A 17,179-nucleotide genomic window follows, 5' to 3' on the forward strand; every position below is an offset into this window, starting at 1 on the left:
ATCATATGACCTACATTTTCACATTTTTGAAAAGCTCTTCCCAATATGAATTTCTATAAAGCTATCAATTTTTCAGCTACATTGCAATGCCAACTCTGTGATGAGTTAAATTAACAAATTGACAGTTATATTAACAAATTGTCTCCTGAAACAGCAGAGCTAATGTATCTCAAGCTTTCTAATTTACAGATGCTTCCTGTACTAATCTGTTATTCTGACAAGAGCAATATATGCTTATAGGTCAGTGGTCAAAGATCAAGAAAAGAGACGAGAAAAGAAAAAGTATTACGTTAACTTTCCGTTTCTCTTATTTATGGTTGAATAAACTTGATACAACAGTGTTCCCTTGCTGTATTGAGATTACTGGCAGAGTATTTGTACTAAACAGTAGAATAAATACCTTTTGAAATCTCTCACTTTATTAAATACTTTTTCATAGTAGCTCTACATCTTGTTTTAAGTGTCAGTCACAGGTACTGTCTTCATGGACATTGAGCACTGATCCATTTTGAGCTGATAGAGGTTGTCTGTTCACTCTGAATAAACACTAGAATAACGTAGATTTATTTTGGTAGTTATCTAGCTGAAACAATAAAAGTCATCATCAGAAGCATAGGTTACTGTCCTGGTTTCAGCTGGGATAAAGTTGATTTTCTTCTTAGTAGCTGGTGCAGTGCTGTGTTTTGGATTTGGTGTGAGAACAATGCTGATAGCACACTGATGTTTTTAGTTGTTGCTGGGTGATGTTTGTACTAAGTCAGGACTTTTCAGTTTCTCGGACCCTGCCAGCCAGAGGGCTGGGGGGGGCACAGGAAACTGGGAGGGGACACAGCCAGGACAGGTGACCCAAACTAGCCAAAGAATTATTCCATACATATGGCATTCTGCTGAGTATATAAACTGGTGGAAGAAGAGGGAAGGGGAGGACATTCAACATTATGGCATTTGTCTTCCTGAGTAACTGTTAGGTGTTGATGGAGTCTGGCTTTCCTGGAGTCCTGCTTGCCGATTGGAAGCAGTGAATGAATTCCTTGTTTTGCTTTGCTTGCATGTGCAGCTTTTGCTTTACCTTTTAAACTGTCTTTATCTCAACCCACAAGTTTCTCACTTTTCTGATCCTCTCCCCCATCCCACTGTGGGGGACACTGAGTGAGTAGCTGCGTGGGATTTGGCTGCTGGCCGGGGTTAAACCATGATGGTTACCCATGTGGTCAGGCAGAAACTGAGCTGTTTGGTCTGAAAGTTTTCTGTTATTGGCAGAATTGTGTGGCTAGTAGTCCTGTGGGTGCAAACAAAGGGGAGTCACAGGAAACATTCAATAAAATCTGATAATAGCCTGGAGCAGGACCTACAGTATCACTTCCATCTTGTAACCATGTTGGCAATGGGACTTCTCACTGGGGTCTCACCTCTGACTTCCTCTGCACTTAAACACAGTTTCTGAGTAGACTTTGACAGGACATTTTGACCTAAAGAAGCTTCCAACCTATTTTGACCAAGTTGTAAAGGATCCTGCAAGGCAAGTTCAGCATTAGGTTTCAAATGAATAATTCTGGCATTTATGGCCAAAATACTGTTTTATTGTTTTATTATTTATTATTCTATAGCATTCATCTACTCTAATTATTGCTGCATTCTGAATAATATAGAAATCAATTATCATGGAATAGCCATCTCAAACAGAAATTCTGTCCTGATTCACACAAAGTCCATTAGACCTGTTTGATATGGTGGAGCCATGCTGTCAGATTACACAGATTTATAACTATCTACTACCCTATTGAACATGATGATGTCTTAACATGTGATGTGTACATATCAGATGAATTTACCTACATTGATGTCAGTGCAGCCAAGGTTATACCTTCAATAAGTTTAGTGTTTGGTTTTTTTAAGTAAAAATACACAAAATACAGTACATTGATTCTAAAAAATCAGGTTATGTCTGAAAACACTGTTTAGAATGATATAAGATTTTATTAAGATTTGGAAGCTGAATTATGTGTGTTTACTTTAGTATTGGTACATTGATCAATTTGGTAAACTGACTGCTTTTGCAAGCTTAGAATTTTTGTTCTCTGCAAGGATGATTTGTGATGGTGCATAAAACCTCCTGGTCTGGAGTGCTAAGATTTATACATAAGTACATAGGCTAAGTATTGCATGGCATATGTTGTTTCCCAGTTCATACTTTTCACAACTGAGTTTTATTCTTGTATAAATCATATCAAATGTTAGATGAACTGTTGAATCAGACTTAGACTAATAACATATTGTATATGAAACATAATTTAATCAGTGCATTTTCAATAAATATAATCTAATAAATCAAGGATTGTGCTGGCATCTGAATTAAAGAAAAAGAGGCTTCCAATCTGTAGTGACCGATATCCTGAATACTACCCTCTTCCTAATTTCAGTACTCTGCTTTATAACAGTTCTTGTGTCCCCTGAGCAAATATTGCTGTAAGTGATGCTTATCAGGCACATGTTCCTCTGGATAGTTGTTTTTACATCTTTCAAATTGTCCTACTCATAACTTGGATATAAGAATATATAGAGAGGTTTGGTTTACCTGACTTAACCTTTCTTGAAGTTCAAGCATTGAGTAGATATTCTTCTATGAATATAACAAAGACAATATGTTCTAAGATCATAGCAACTGTTACAGCAACCAACATGGAAACAGCATCTGTGTCTTGAAATCACATTTTTCAGTATTATAATTGTGTATATTTGTTAATGTTTAAAAGGAGGATTATCTAGGGAATGTAACTTGCTCATTACCATAAACATTTCCTGATAATTTTAGTTATGACTATGAAAGTTCATAGTTTCAGTAGTTAGAATTTCTTGGTCTTCATGAATTCAAGAGAAAAAAAAAATCTGAGAAAGCTTTGTTGGTATAGATGGAATGAATGTATATTACAAAACCAAAACAAAACAAAAGGGTATTTTTCAAATTAGAATAAAACTTTATTTAATATTTAAAAAAAATACCTATGGTGAGTGCACATAAATCATAAAATACAAGACAGTTTTCAAGTTTCCCAGTTTACCTGTGTTGCACAGACGTTCATAGACAATGTCTGTCAAAAAACCTACCTGTTCATGTGAGCAACCTACTTTCTCAAACAGGGTCTATAACTGAGCTGGCCCAAAGTCCTATGTGGGAACTCCAGCAGATGCTTGAGCATTTGTCACAGATTATTTTAAGCTATGTTCAAAGCATCTCCTACATAGAAATGACTGAACTACAAGACGGTTCCTGGGGTGTCCTTGTTCTCCACCCCAGATGTTAATCAACAGTGCATGCAAGCATCAAATAGCATAATTTAGTTGGCCTTTGCACAGCAGCAACCTCCTGGGGAAATCTCTGGGACTATCCTAAACTGCTGCCTGTAGATGTCCTGTAATAATCATTAGTAAATTGCTTGTGAAGATGGATAGAAATCGAGCCACAACATTGTCTTAACTGTGCAGATACTATCTAGGGTGTTCCTGCACCACCAGGAAGCCAGTGACTGAGTGTGCAGGGTATGCACATAGGTACAGACCTGATCACAGTTGTAAATACAGGATAATCTGGAGTTTCATCCTCATATAGAAAATATGGCTTAAAATTTGCAACGCCAGGGAATTAGATTTTCCTTTTGATTAAAGTGACATATTTTCAGAAAAAAACTCTCTATTACATTCAAGTAAATTATTTACCTTGAAGCTCAGGGATTTTTTTTCTATTTATTCCATGATTTTTTATCCTTTTTATATTTGAAAGTTTGGCCAGAGAGTACATTAACAATTCTGCATGACTTAAAACATTTTAAGTTATATCTCTTATCTCTTTCTATTAAATTTTAGTTTAAAAAAAAGTCCCACAGTACATCTTTACCTGCTAGGATATTGAACAAAATTCCTTTTCTTATACAAATCAACAAGAATCTTAACATAATCCTCTTCTTTTTTTTTTTTTTTTTTTTTTTTTTATTTTAATGGCTTTTAATCCTTATATAGTTTAAATCCAAAAAGCTGCATTTTTCAGAAGAAAGCACTCAGAAACTGAGTAACAGACAAATCAAGACTATGAGGTACTTTTTTATAAGATCGACATAAAGCAAAATAATGCAGTGTTAGATGTCTAACTACATATTGCTCTTGTTGCATACTTTCTGTGATAAGAGATTCATTTCCCTTGCACATCTCATGACACAAACTGAATATCTGCCCACTAGAAGAACCTTCTTCTCTCAGCCTTGACCAAATACCAGCCTGGTAATCAGCTGACATATGTTAGGCAACAAGAACATTTCTGTTCCCTCCATTTCTTATCTAAGAAACCTGTTCCTGGACATTCCACTCCTTTACTCAACTGTAATTGATTACTTTACTACTACTACTACTACTACTACTACTAAAGTATCATCATCATCATCATCATTATCATCAGCTGCAGCATATAGCAGACTGGACACTAGGTTAAGGGAATGCAAACTCTGGAGAATGATTGCTATACCCTAATTAAAAAAGAAGTTTGTGTTTGTGGGGTCAGAATCTTAAATGCCCTCTTCCCAGCTGCTGGTGTACAGTATCACACCACATACCATGTACTCCTGTTTTCTCTGAAATACTGAAGCAGTGAAAGCAGAGGTAAAAAACAGATTGCAATTTCCTAAGATCTGTAGTCATTGAAAGGAAGGAGACCACCTGGGTAGCCCACACAGAGCTTTTTATATATTATGTGACCAAGTGACTCATGTTTAGTCTTTAGGTGGCAATAGTTCTTGCCCATTCTTTTCCGAAAAGGAAAAGGTCCAACTCTAAATGATGTTGCACACTTATCTGGTGCCTTGAAGCATCTTGTCCCAATGTAAGAGTTAAGAGTTTCTTTTCCTCATGGCACTTTATCTCTTCTGAATTTATCATTGTAACACCTTATTACTGCATGTACCCTAATTTATCATCAGGGTCTCATCATCTGCTTCATAGCAACCACTGGTAGAGCTTGATAGTAACAGGCAAGTTGTAGCAATACTTCAGGACATGAACAACATCATCATGACCAGGAGTGACAGCACTAACTCACGTCACACTGGTCAATGAAAGGTTATGTGAGATGTAACACTCATTTTACATACAACTGATGAGGATTTTGATCAGATCTACAGAGGGAATCTGGAATGAAGAGATTCCTAACTGTCCTCAATAGAAACAGGTCTGATCTAACACTATATTTCTGCTAACTGTGGTAGGTGCACACAAAACAGTGTTGTACTAAGAAGATTCTTCGCTACTCATAACTTTGTTTTTCCAAATAATCAGGATTCATTAGCTGTGCTGACTGCCATCTATTCAAAGGGTGGAGGTAACTTCCTAGTGGTACTCTAAAATGCTAATAAAGTCTACTTCAGAGGCAAGATCATTACTTTACAGAAAAAGAAAACAGACATATTGCTTAAGAACAACCTGTTACTCATGATTAACATAATAGTCCACTGAGTAAAAATTGCACGTGAGAAGTGGTGGAGTCTACTTCATTCTATACTCAGTAGCTATAAACTAGGCTGGGAGTTAAAGGTGACAATATGCAAGCAGGCATGTGAAAACACAAGTCTGGAAAGTCTAGAAGGAATGTAAATATGAGTAATGGTGTAAGTATCCCAACAACAAGTGAAAGATGGTATTTCAAAAAAATATTTCATATGAAATTAAACAACTATATCACAGTGGACATGGAAAGAGATGAATACAGCATAAGAATCATATATTAAATGAGGCTGGATTTTCTTATGCAAGTCATAAGCATATTTATTTCATATAAAGTTTCATGTTAGGATATTATAAATAACTTTGCCTTATTAAAACACATGCATAGTCTCCATAGGAACTGTGCCTGTTTTGGGTGTATTATAAATGTCAGTGTGCTGTCTCACAGTCCCAACTGATTGCTGCGTACAGTGACCTTTCGAGTTTTTATAGATCCTTACATATAGCAATCATTGCTAGTGGGAGTTTATGTGTTTACCTGAAGTCAATAACAAAAGAAAAAGAGAGATGTTGTAAAAACTACTCCTTCTAAAAGTGTTAATCTAGAAATGGCTAAAACAGTCAGAAAATATATCACAAACATGCCCAGTGATCCTCTTGCTTTTATTAGCAGAAAACCTGAGAACTAAATGCTAGCTTTGGTGAACTGATTGCAGAAGTTAATCTCTCAGACTAGATGTAAGAAACAGGTAAATAATCTATTCTTTTTGTGTAATTTCTCTCCCAGTCTGATTTGTAGTGTTTTTGTAAGTAGGAAACGTCTACGCTGCTATAGCTATCGTATCTTTTAAAAAAAAAATGCAAAGAAATATATAATGGGACAATCTATAACATGGACTGGCAATCTTATAGGATATTATAATAAAAGTCTTGTTAATGTATGGAGCATTTTGTGTCTAGCGCTCTAATACATAAAAATTGCGTCTGTATGCAGAGGGCTCATTTGAGAGTCGGAGGTTTCGTTACTGCAGCAATACTCCCAGAGCTCAGTGGGAACAGATTTTCAGCACTTGGCTCTTTATTCCCCCAGCGGTCCCTGGGGGTCGAAGAGAGGAGACGGTGGGAGGGAGGATTAATTCTCTTCCATGTTGTTTCACCTGTTTTTGCTTACATATTTTTCAAGGAGACATGACCTAACCACTTCCCACTACCTATATTAAACGGAGATTAGTGGCTTCAAGGAATAAAATTCCCCCTTTCCCATCTACACTAACAGCCACAAGTTTGAGGGTCCTATAATTGTCCTTTAAGAAAGAAAGACTCCAAATCTGGAAGTCAGTCAAAGGCGATGAATACACAATAATCAAACTGTGACTGACCAATTAGAAGAAATCTGGAATCAGTTAATTCAATATATTTGCTGGTAGGAAACATTTCACTACAGATTGCTAATACCAGCTATAGAACTGTTTAAGACTGCCATAACAGAGACCTTGGCAGGAGTCCAGTCCCATAGAACAATAAATGTAATGCTTGTGTCTGAAAACTAAGAAAATTATCCGAATATTAAACCAGTATTATATTTCCCCTCCTAAATCTGTCAGTAATCATTATAGTAACAAATTAGTCAAGTTTCTCTTCTGGACAGCTATGAACATGTGAACCTTCTTTTTAAAAATTATGACTCTGAGCCATTTTATAATTGCACTGACACTCCAAGGCATATGTCACTGTGCCTCTGAGATGTGCGTTATCTCACAGTAACACACACCTTGTCATGTACTATTTATCACACTAAAGTGTCTTGTAATTTTCATTAAGTTAGATGTCTAGCTTTAAGAAAGAGGGAGATACTTCATTTTAACTGTTTCAGTTATAAAATATTTTTCAAACTTTGTATGCAGTTATGAACTCTAGGATATTGGCAAGCACATACCATTTTCACTAACATGCTGCAAAAGACACTAAACAGGAAAACAAATAGCTAATCCTTCCTTTGCCTGGAAAGGAGAACAAATTTCCCTCTTCTCTAGGTGAACCCTGTTAACCTTCCCACCAGCTTCACATGCTGTGCTGTCCCCTGGGTCTCATTCTCATCTTTTCCTTGTGACGTGACAGATGCAATGCGTGATAGATGACTGCTGCTTAACTGTAAGCCAAGATTCACTTGGAGAAAAGCAGATGGGTGAAGGTAAATACAGGGCTGAACCTGTCCCGTATTTGAGACTAGGCTCTTGCCCTTCGGCAATTGCAAAAGTCACTCCAAGGCTCCACTGCCTATAAATTAAGCAGTGCCAGGAAATACACGTCAGCACTCAAGGTTAGTTATCACTACCAGTCATTTGTACTCTTACACTGTTGGAAAGCCTCCTGGCCTGGCACTGCCTGGGTTTGCTGTCCCAAAGAGGAGTAAGGCACTATTTGAGAGAGGGAAGGTCCTGGGGAGTGTTTCCAAGGAGCTGTTTTCTTGCAGCCACGCCACTGGGAACCAGTGAAAGTACAGTGGCATAGGTGAGGACGGTAGCATGCTGGTGGCTTGCAGTAAATGGTCTCAGTCTGTGTTGATTTTACTGTTCTTTCTGATTTTTACTCATTCAGTTATAAACAAGGGCACATAGTAGGAATCATATACAGGGAAACTTTAATCTGTGTTTAGGATTTATGAGAGTTTTGTACCTTGAGTCCATTGTTATGTGAAATATTTTAACAAATGTGAATATTAAAGATCATTGATCATCCTCTGATGCTAGAGAAGCCTTTCACAGTTTCTGAGTTAAAACTAAATGAATGAGTAAGCAAACAAAACCCAGCAGTGCCCTACGACCACCACTTTTTGCCTACTTATCTGCTCTATAGTCTCAATGTGGGAAATGAAATTCATATCATAATAAATTTATTCTGCATATCATCAAGTTCAAAAACCCCACAAACAACACCAACAACCTGAGATTATAATTTTGATCAAATTTCTGCTGATTTTCTTTAGCTAAATTGAGCGAGCAGTGCTAAAACAAATTAAAAAAAAAGACTTTTGATTCTTTTACTTGTGTTTCATCTAAACTTAATTCCCATGGCCAATATGTGATAGGAACACATTTTAGGACACTTGTAATATTAGAGTTTTGCATACCCTTCATTTTGACTAACATTTCAATCTAACACACATAATTATAAGACATTTTCCATATACTTTGAAAGAGATCTGAAAAAAATATGGATGTAAGAGAAAGAAGCTGACAAATAAACTAAAGAGAGTTCACTTTGATGATGGAATTTAGGTCATCACAGATGGTGAATAAAAAAAAACTTGAGGGAGATTCAATATTTTGATAGAGGAATATAAGAAAATGTGCCTCAAACACTATTGTATTTGAAAGTAAATGAAAGATAATTTGAGCTGTAGTCTTGTAGCCTAGGTACTAAGTGCATGGAAGACCACAGTTCTTTTGGGTTGGGTAGGCTTTTGCTTGTTTTAATGTTTTAAGACAGCCTTAATTATACTGCCATAGAATATTTTTTTGTATTCAAAGATAATAGTTACACCATCAAAGTAAAAAAGAACCTTTAAGTTTAGCTTTTGCTGCTTTTGAAACAGTGTAAAATAAAGGACCATACTTTTGGTATAAATACCATACATGTGGTATAAAAGTTTCCACATGACAAAGAAACTTAATAACTTTAGTTGCTTAATTATGTCACCACAGTAGAGAAAAGCCTCCTATACAGGTAAATTATAGAGCAATACTTTATTTTTCAGTGCAGAACAGCTTCCATCTTGCATGCAATTAAACAGATTTGTTCTCAGCCATGCAACCAAAACATGAAGCCATATTCCTGTTTTGAGCAACAGATGTTGTTTGAAAGAGTTACAGGAACAAATGTATTCTCAGAATAACTATTGGTCTGTGATATCTCCCTAGCAGCCATTTAGCTGCTAAACAGATATGGTTTATCTCCACCAAAGTGTGCCCTCAGAGATACAGTCAGAATCTATTTTATGGCAAGAGATATCTCAATCATCTAAATATTATAAAAGGGCTAGAAAATAAGCTATTCTAAGTAATCCATATTTGAAAGCTGTCTCATTGATCCTCTTACCATGGTGGCAGAAAAAAAGTTATGATATTTTGCAATAACAATATACAGAATTTAAGATTTTTTGTTCATGAAAGTATATTGATGCATATTCTTTGCTTATGCAAATGAGATTGAAGAAATATAAAACTGCTATGAAAGTAATAAAACCTTTTTTTTTTAATTTTCATTAATAGCATAATATGTTTGGTACTTGTAAATCCTCCATCATCTTTTGCCAGTTCTCAGAGAGCTACATTAAAAGATTAAATATTAGTGACATATGTTAACATTCACACTCTCAAATGTCATCTTTCTTGAAGATTTAAATTCACATAATTCACATCGTTTTGATTTTAAATGACTCAGCTATATATGTTAAATATATAGATTGTGATCTTTTCTTCTGCCCCAGTGAAACATATTTGAATTTAACATTGCTGAACATTGCCTGTAAGCCCAGGAGGTTTATGTTTTCTGATTAAAACATGTGAGAATGAAAATAGCAATATGCAAGTTTTCCCCTGCAGCTTACACGTCATGGTGATGTCATTAGAACCTCCCTTTTGACAAAAAACACTCAAAGGTGGTAGATTTTTCTGAAGAATGGTTTCACCAAAGGCAGTGGAAAAGCTGTTTTTGGTTTCAATCGGGCCAAAGTGTGTATGGAGCAGTATAAGAAACTTACTATTTATGCAGTTGTACATGTTTACCACATTTTAGAAAGCTAGACTTCATTTCCAGTACTCTGTCATGGTCTACCTTCAGGATTAGTGACAGTTCATTATGGAAAATGTGTGACAACTAAGGAGTCAGGTGAAAAGAGAGAATGAGCTCATTAAGCTTCTGAACTGAAAATCTGTAAGGAGATACAAAACTAAAGGTTTGGTGGACTTGATATACCACATTTTTTTTCAATTCACTGGTGAAAGATACTTCAGTTTGCTATGAATCAATATAAAAACTAACATTTCACTTTTATTTTCTTAAGTTTTCAGTGTCGTAGAGGATGAATTTTTCCATCAAAAAATAGGAACACTCTAGGAGAAGAAGAGGAAAAATGCCCAAAATCCCTAGCAAGATATAGGATGAAATAAATTTCTGTGATTTGGTGCAGAAAGTTCCCTGAAATATATATGAACCCAATGTATGAGCTTGCTTTTAAAGCTACTTTCTCATTTAAGGACCAGATTTATCTTATGAAAGATCTGAAATATATTTGTATAAATTCTGTGTGTGAGACAAGATTCTTCCTGAAATGCTACTTTCCACAGACAGCATCTCCAGTGATACATGTAATCCAACCAGACAAAAAAACCACACCAACCCCCTCCTACAATTAATCTTGTTCTTCAAATAAGATTATGTTTGCAGGAAGTATTTGAACATTTTTTGATGTCTGTATACACTATCTGATGGAAGAGAGAAAGTGTTCTTTACTTACACAGACAGATAGATATATGAAGACTTTGAGGAAATTGAGGATGGCCTCAGAAAATACACAATTTCTTAGTCGTAATATAAAACTAATGTCACATATTATTACCCTTCAGCATATCCTGGAAAAGGGCTAACGTTAACTGTGTATCATACAAATAAGGCAGCTATGCAATTTTAAAAGGCTGTGTAAGCCACATTTTTATATTGCTTTAAGGACAAATGTAATAAAAATGTCATGAAATTTGTTGAAAGTAAAAAAGTATGCAAATATTGACCTCTGATTTCTTCAGCTAGAACTGCTGTGAAAACAGGATTTCCTGATCTTAATGAAAACTTCACAACTGAGAGGAAGATTCAAAGATGATTAAGAATAAAAATAAGATTAATGTACTTGAACTGCAGTTTTCAGTGGAACTAAGTCAGATGCTGGTTATTAATGGGGAAACAACACTGCATTGTAAAAAAAAAAAAAAAAAAAAACATTAACAAGAAAGTTTCCTTAACCCTGATTTACAGTAATTCACAGGGCTGTACACTATGTACAAGGTTAAACCAATGATATTTTCTTCCATTACATACATTTCAGCCTGTGGTGGTGCATTTTGTTCCCTCCCCTGGGCCACTCTACCAGCTCAGGAATCCCTGTTAGGGCTTAGCCTCTGTGTAATGGGCTGGGCAGTTCAGCATCCCTTAACCGTACTGGCAACTCTTGCATGGCTGGGGTGGGAAACTGCACTGGCTGTACCAGGAACATCCCTTATCTGAACAACACCTGACAGCCTTGAACATCCCTGACAAGCCTGGGAGCACTCTTTATTATGACTCCAAGTTATATGATACCACCATCAATGGAATTTAAAAACAAAATTCCATTAATTACCAACTTGGATTGAGACCAGGATGGAAAATTACTGATGACTAAACTAAATAATCTCTAAACTTATAAACAGTGGTCCTAAGTGAAGCCTTTTGAGCTCTCCTGGGCTGCAGCGGGCTGTGAGCAGCATCTTCCTCTGAGTGGGATGCCTCTCAGAGCTTACAGACTTCCAAGTTTGTGATACCAAGGGTACCACCACCAAAAGCTGATGCCAGGGCCTTAACTGATTTTTCTGCTTCTTGAGACTGAAGTCTTCACTCATTGAAAAATGCAAAGGCATTAGATGTGAGCATTTCACTAAACTTGGGGGGAACATTTAACAGGTACACCTTTGTGCATATATCTCTCTGCATCTATTCCTTTATGTCTGTGTGCATGTGTGTATGAATTGATTTAGGTACCCCATAATAAGCATAGTGTAAATATCACTGTTTTGAATCTGTAGTTAAGTCACTTCTATAATTGAAGTAAATCCTATTTGATTCACTTTGTAAATGATAAATTAGTTGATGATTAAGTGCTGCTAATATCCTTTGATCAACCTTAAACTATGAACAAAGCCTTTTATATCTTTAGAAATAAACAGTTGACCAATTCTGAGAGTAGAATTGGATCTAGCTGCACCTAAACTCTGATAAGAGTTTAGAAAGCAAGGGGAACCTTTTACTTCTTCAGTCTCTGTCCAAACTATTAGATTAATTTTAATTTTATTTTTCTCTGTGTAATTTATCTATGTAATAAGTAATAGAGTGAACCTTGCCATCAAACTTTGTGAAGCAGCACTCCCAGAAATTCCTATTAAAACATTTTGCTCATGCCTTTGATGGTGATTCTTTAAGTGACTTAACCTAAACCACTCATTCATGACATAGCCCTGACACGTGCTACAAACTATAATATCATCAGATGAGAGTTGCAGGAGATGATATCTTGCTATAAAGCTTTCTAGACAGTTTTCAAATATCATTCACTTTATCCAGTAGACAGATTATTGCATTTCCCTACAGATGGAAAACAAAATTCCACTTTGAGAGAAAGTATGCAGACGGAAATTACTCGTTATTGACAAATGTGAAGAGTCAGGTATCCTCCTAGGCTTGCACCTGAGGAGTGGATGACTTTTGTGACCTTTTTACATTTTGATGTAATGAAAGTTTGAGTTCACAACAGTGTGACTGGAGCCACCAGGCAATTGTCATGCTCTCTGAGTGAACGGTAGTTAAGAAATATATCTGGAAGAAAAGAATTTGCTTTGCCTTTTGTTCAGTTTGAAATCAGCGTAGTTCCCATCAAGGTTTTATCTATAAAGTGGAGGGCATTCAGTCATATACTTTCTAAAAATTAAAGTTTCTCCTCGAGGATAGTTTTCCTGATATTGTAGTTCGGGGTCTCAATGGCAGAATCTTTTGAAGAATGCTGTGGAATATTTCCAAGAGATAATAAGGGAGCATGTTTTCCTATTTAAGCTTGAGAGCTATGGCAGAAAAATAGCCAAATTTGTTTCAGCTCCGGTATATTTTATTGATTTACAGATAATGTAGCTGTCAAAGAAAGATCTTCTGTGCTATCCTTTACATATCTCTTTTTCACATGTTTTTAGCCAAACAATCAGATCTTAATCCTTTAAGGCAATTCATCCTCTGGTCATGGTATTTCAAAGATCAGATTTTTATAGACTCCTTTTGAACACAACCCTAGAAAACAACAGGTAAGGAAGCTCCAGAGACCTGACAATCCTACTGATTTGGTTTTGTGAAAGTATGTATCAGCAGTACACTTTGTAACATCCATTCTATATCACACCTAAGCCCACATGACACCACCTTAAAAATGTGTTTTGAAGCAAATACTTCAAAAATGTTATTGCATGATGAAATCAAAACGGTATTTAAAATAATTATTCTAAAAGAATGAAACTAATTTGGCCTGTTGGAAAATAATAAGGATTTGAATTTGTAAGAGGAAGGATCTTACCACTATAGGAAATTGTATAGGTGACTTCATAGGTGTTAGATAATTCTTCATTGTAAAGAAGGATGTAATAAATCAGTAAGTTAGTATATGTGACAGTATTGCCATGGGAAATATAATGTCCTCGAATAATAGGTGAAGTATCTGGGAAACTGAGAAGAAGATACTGCATGGCTACATAGTAAGGTTTGAAGTGGATGTACAGGAGTTCTCCAAATTGTCTTGGGGAGGGTAAAGTAAATCTGCATTCAAAAAATACCTTTAGGGACTGAGAGATGTCATTCCTTGTGGCAGGTTGACTTGGTCAGTTGCCAGATGCCCATGAAGTCAGTCTTTCACTCCCTGTCCTCAACAAGATGGGCAGGGGAAAATAAGATGCAAAAAATCCCTCATGGGTCAAGTACCCCTCATGGGTACTAGAACAGTTTAGTAAGAAAAACGTAGCCTGCATTACAAGGAGGGCAAAAAGTGAAATTCATTCACTACTTCCCATTGGCAAGCAGAAGTTCTGCAACTCTCTGGAAAGCAGGGCCTTAGCAAGTGTACTAACTGCATTTGGGAAGCTGTGGATCAGCCATGGTAGGCAGTTCAGACTCACACAGCTGCTCACTCACCCCTACCAGTGGAATGGGGAAGAGAACTGGCAGGGTAAAAGCAAGAAAACTTGTGGGTTAAGATAAAGGCAGTTTAATAGGTGAAGCAAAATCTGCATGTGCAAGTAAAGTGAAATAAGGAATTCATTCATTACGTCCCATGAGCAGGCAGGTGTTCAGCCATCTCCCAGAAAGCAGGGCTCCATCATACTTAACAGCTACTTGGGAAGACAGACACCATGATTCTGAATGTCCTTTGCTTCCTCTTTGTTTTCCCAGCTTACATTACTAAGCATGATATAATACAGTATGGCTTATCCTTTTTGTCACTTGGGGTCAGCTGTCCTGGCTGTGTCCTCTCACAGCCTCTTTCCCACTCCCAGCCTAGTGGGCTTTAGGTGGTGAGGAAGAGGGAGGGAAAGCTTTGACACTCTACAAGCATTGCTCAATAGTAGCCAAAATGCTGGTATGTTATCAACACTTTTAGCCACAGATGTAAAGCACAGCACCTTATAGGCTGTGAAGCAAGTTAACTTCATGACTTCATCCCAGACAGACCCAGTACCTTCCCTTTGCACCTATCCAGTGGCAATGGAACAGGGCTTCGCATTCTGCTTCTAACAGAAGAAGGGAACTGGAAATAAATTTGACTTAAACCTTTGGAGAATGTACTAACACCTGTTATTCATAAGAACAAGAGGTAGCTGGACACAGCTTCCAACTCCTGCCAGAAATTAAATAGGAGATCAGATGCCTTTCCCATTGTAAAGGCAAGATGCAGTTAGCTGCATCTATGCTCCAGTTCTGCTAGGCTTAGAAAAATGCCTTCCCAGTCCTTTTGTCCCAAGTCTGGCTTTCTGTGTGACACAATTGCTAAAAATCAAACATTTAATTTTTAAAAAAATAATTCAAAAGATTAAGCCTTACAACAGATGTTGTCACTTTAAAAACACAGATGACATAAGACTGAGATGGAGGTTCCTGAAGCATGGGTTACTGTGCACTTGAAAGAGGGACAGACACTGAATATGTTTCTAAGCATTTGATACTTTGCTGGGAGGCAGAGTGAAAACATCTGCATCACTTTGCAAGAGTGCCTTTACATGTGAGTTTTGGTGTCACAGAAGAAATATTTAGTTTGAACCTGTGGGTTGAACCCCATAATTTTTTTTTCCACTTACATGATGCAAAAAGCCCATTTCTTCAGAATCAGAGTATCAGAGAATGGCTGAAATTGGAAAGAACATCTGGACGTCAACTTGTCCAACCTCCTTGTTCAATCAGAGACACCTAGAGCCAGTTGCCCAAGACCATGTCCAGGCAGCTTTCAAATATCTCCAAGGTGGGAGACTCCACAACCTCCCTGGGCAACCTGTGCCAGTGCTTAGTCACCTTCACAGTAAAAAATTGATTCCTGTTTTTCAAAGGGAACCTCCTGTGTTTCAACATGTGCCCATTACCCCTAGTCCTGTCACTGGACACCACTGAAAGGAGCCTGGCTCTCTCTACTTTACACCTTCCCTTCAGATATTTATAGACATTGATAAGATTGCCCCTGAGCTTTCTTTTCTCCAGACTAAACAGTCCCACCTCTCTCAGCTTTTCCTCTTATCAGAGATGCTCCAATCTTTTCATCATCTTCCCAGCCCTTCACTGGAATCTCTGCAGTATGACACAGAATCATACCCATGCCTGTTTTTCTACTGGGGAGCCCAGAACTGCACCTAGCACTCCAGGTGTGGCCTCACCAGAGATGAATAGAAGATAAGGAGCATGCAGCCATTGACCTGGCAATAGTTTGCTTAATGCAGCCCAGAATACTATTCACCTTCTTCGCAGGAAGGGCACATTGCTGGCATGTTCAACTTGGTGCCCACTAGGACCACCAGGTCCTTTTCTGCAAAACTGCTTTCCAGCTGGGTGACCCCCAGCATATACTGGTGCATGGAGTTGTTCCTTTGCAGGTGCAGGATTTTGCACTTCCCCTTGTTGAACTGTTTGAGGTTCCTGTCAGCCCATTTCTCCAGCTTGTTGAGGTCCCTCTGGATGGCAGCAGAGCCCTCTGGTGTATCAATCGTTCTTCACAGTTTTGTGTCATGAGCAGATTTGCTGAAGGTACATTGTTGCATTTTATCTTGAACTGGATGAGTCACAGTATTGTCCTCTGGGGTACACACTAGTTATTGGTCTCAAACTAGACTTTGTACCACTGAACACCACCCTCTGGGACCAGCTGCTCACACAGTTTTCAATCCTTCTGTCTGCTCATCCAGTCAGTACTTCATCAGCTTGTCTGTCAGCATTTTATGGGGACAGTGTCAAAGGCCTTAATAAAGCCAAGGAACACAATATCACTGCTCTCTCCTCTCCTAACAAGCCAGTCATTTCATTGTAGAATGGTATCAACAGGCTAGTCAAGTATGACTTCCCTTCGGTGGATCTATTCTGACTTCTGATGATTTTTTAGTATTTCATGTAGCTGAAAATGGTTTCCAGGATTAGTTGTTCCACCACCATCCCAGGGACTGAGGTGAGACTGACTGGCCTGCTGACTGGCCCTGAGTCCTTCCTTCTGGCCCTTTTTGAAGATGAGTGACATTTACTTTCCTCCAGTCTTCAGGCACTTCTCCCAGTTGACATGATCATTCAGAGACTGTCAAGAGTGGCCTGACAATAACATTTTCCAACTCCCTCAGCACTCATGGGTGTATCCCATCTAAGTATTCTCTGATCGGAGAGA

Source organism: Falco peregrinus, chromosome 3 (assembly GCF_023634155.1).
Source record: "Falco peregrinus isolate bFalPer1 chromosome 3, bFalPer1.pri, whole genome shotgun sequence".
NCBI classification, from domain to species: domain Eukaryota; kingdom Metazoa; phylum Chordata; class Aves; order Falconiformes; family Falconidae; genus Falco; species Falco peregrinus.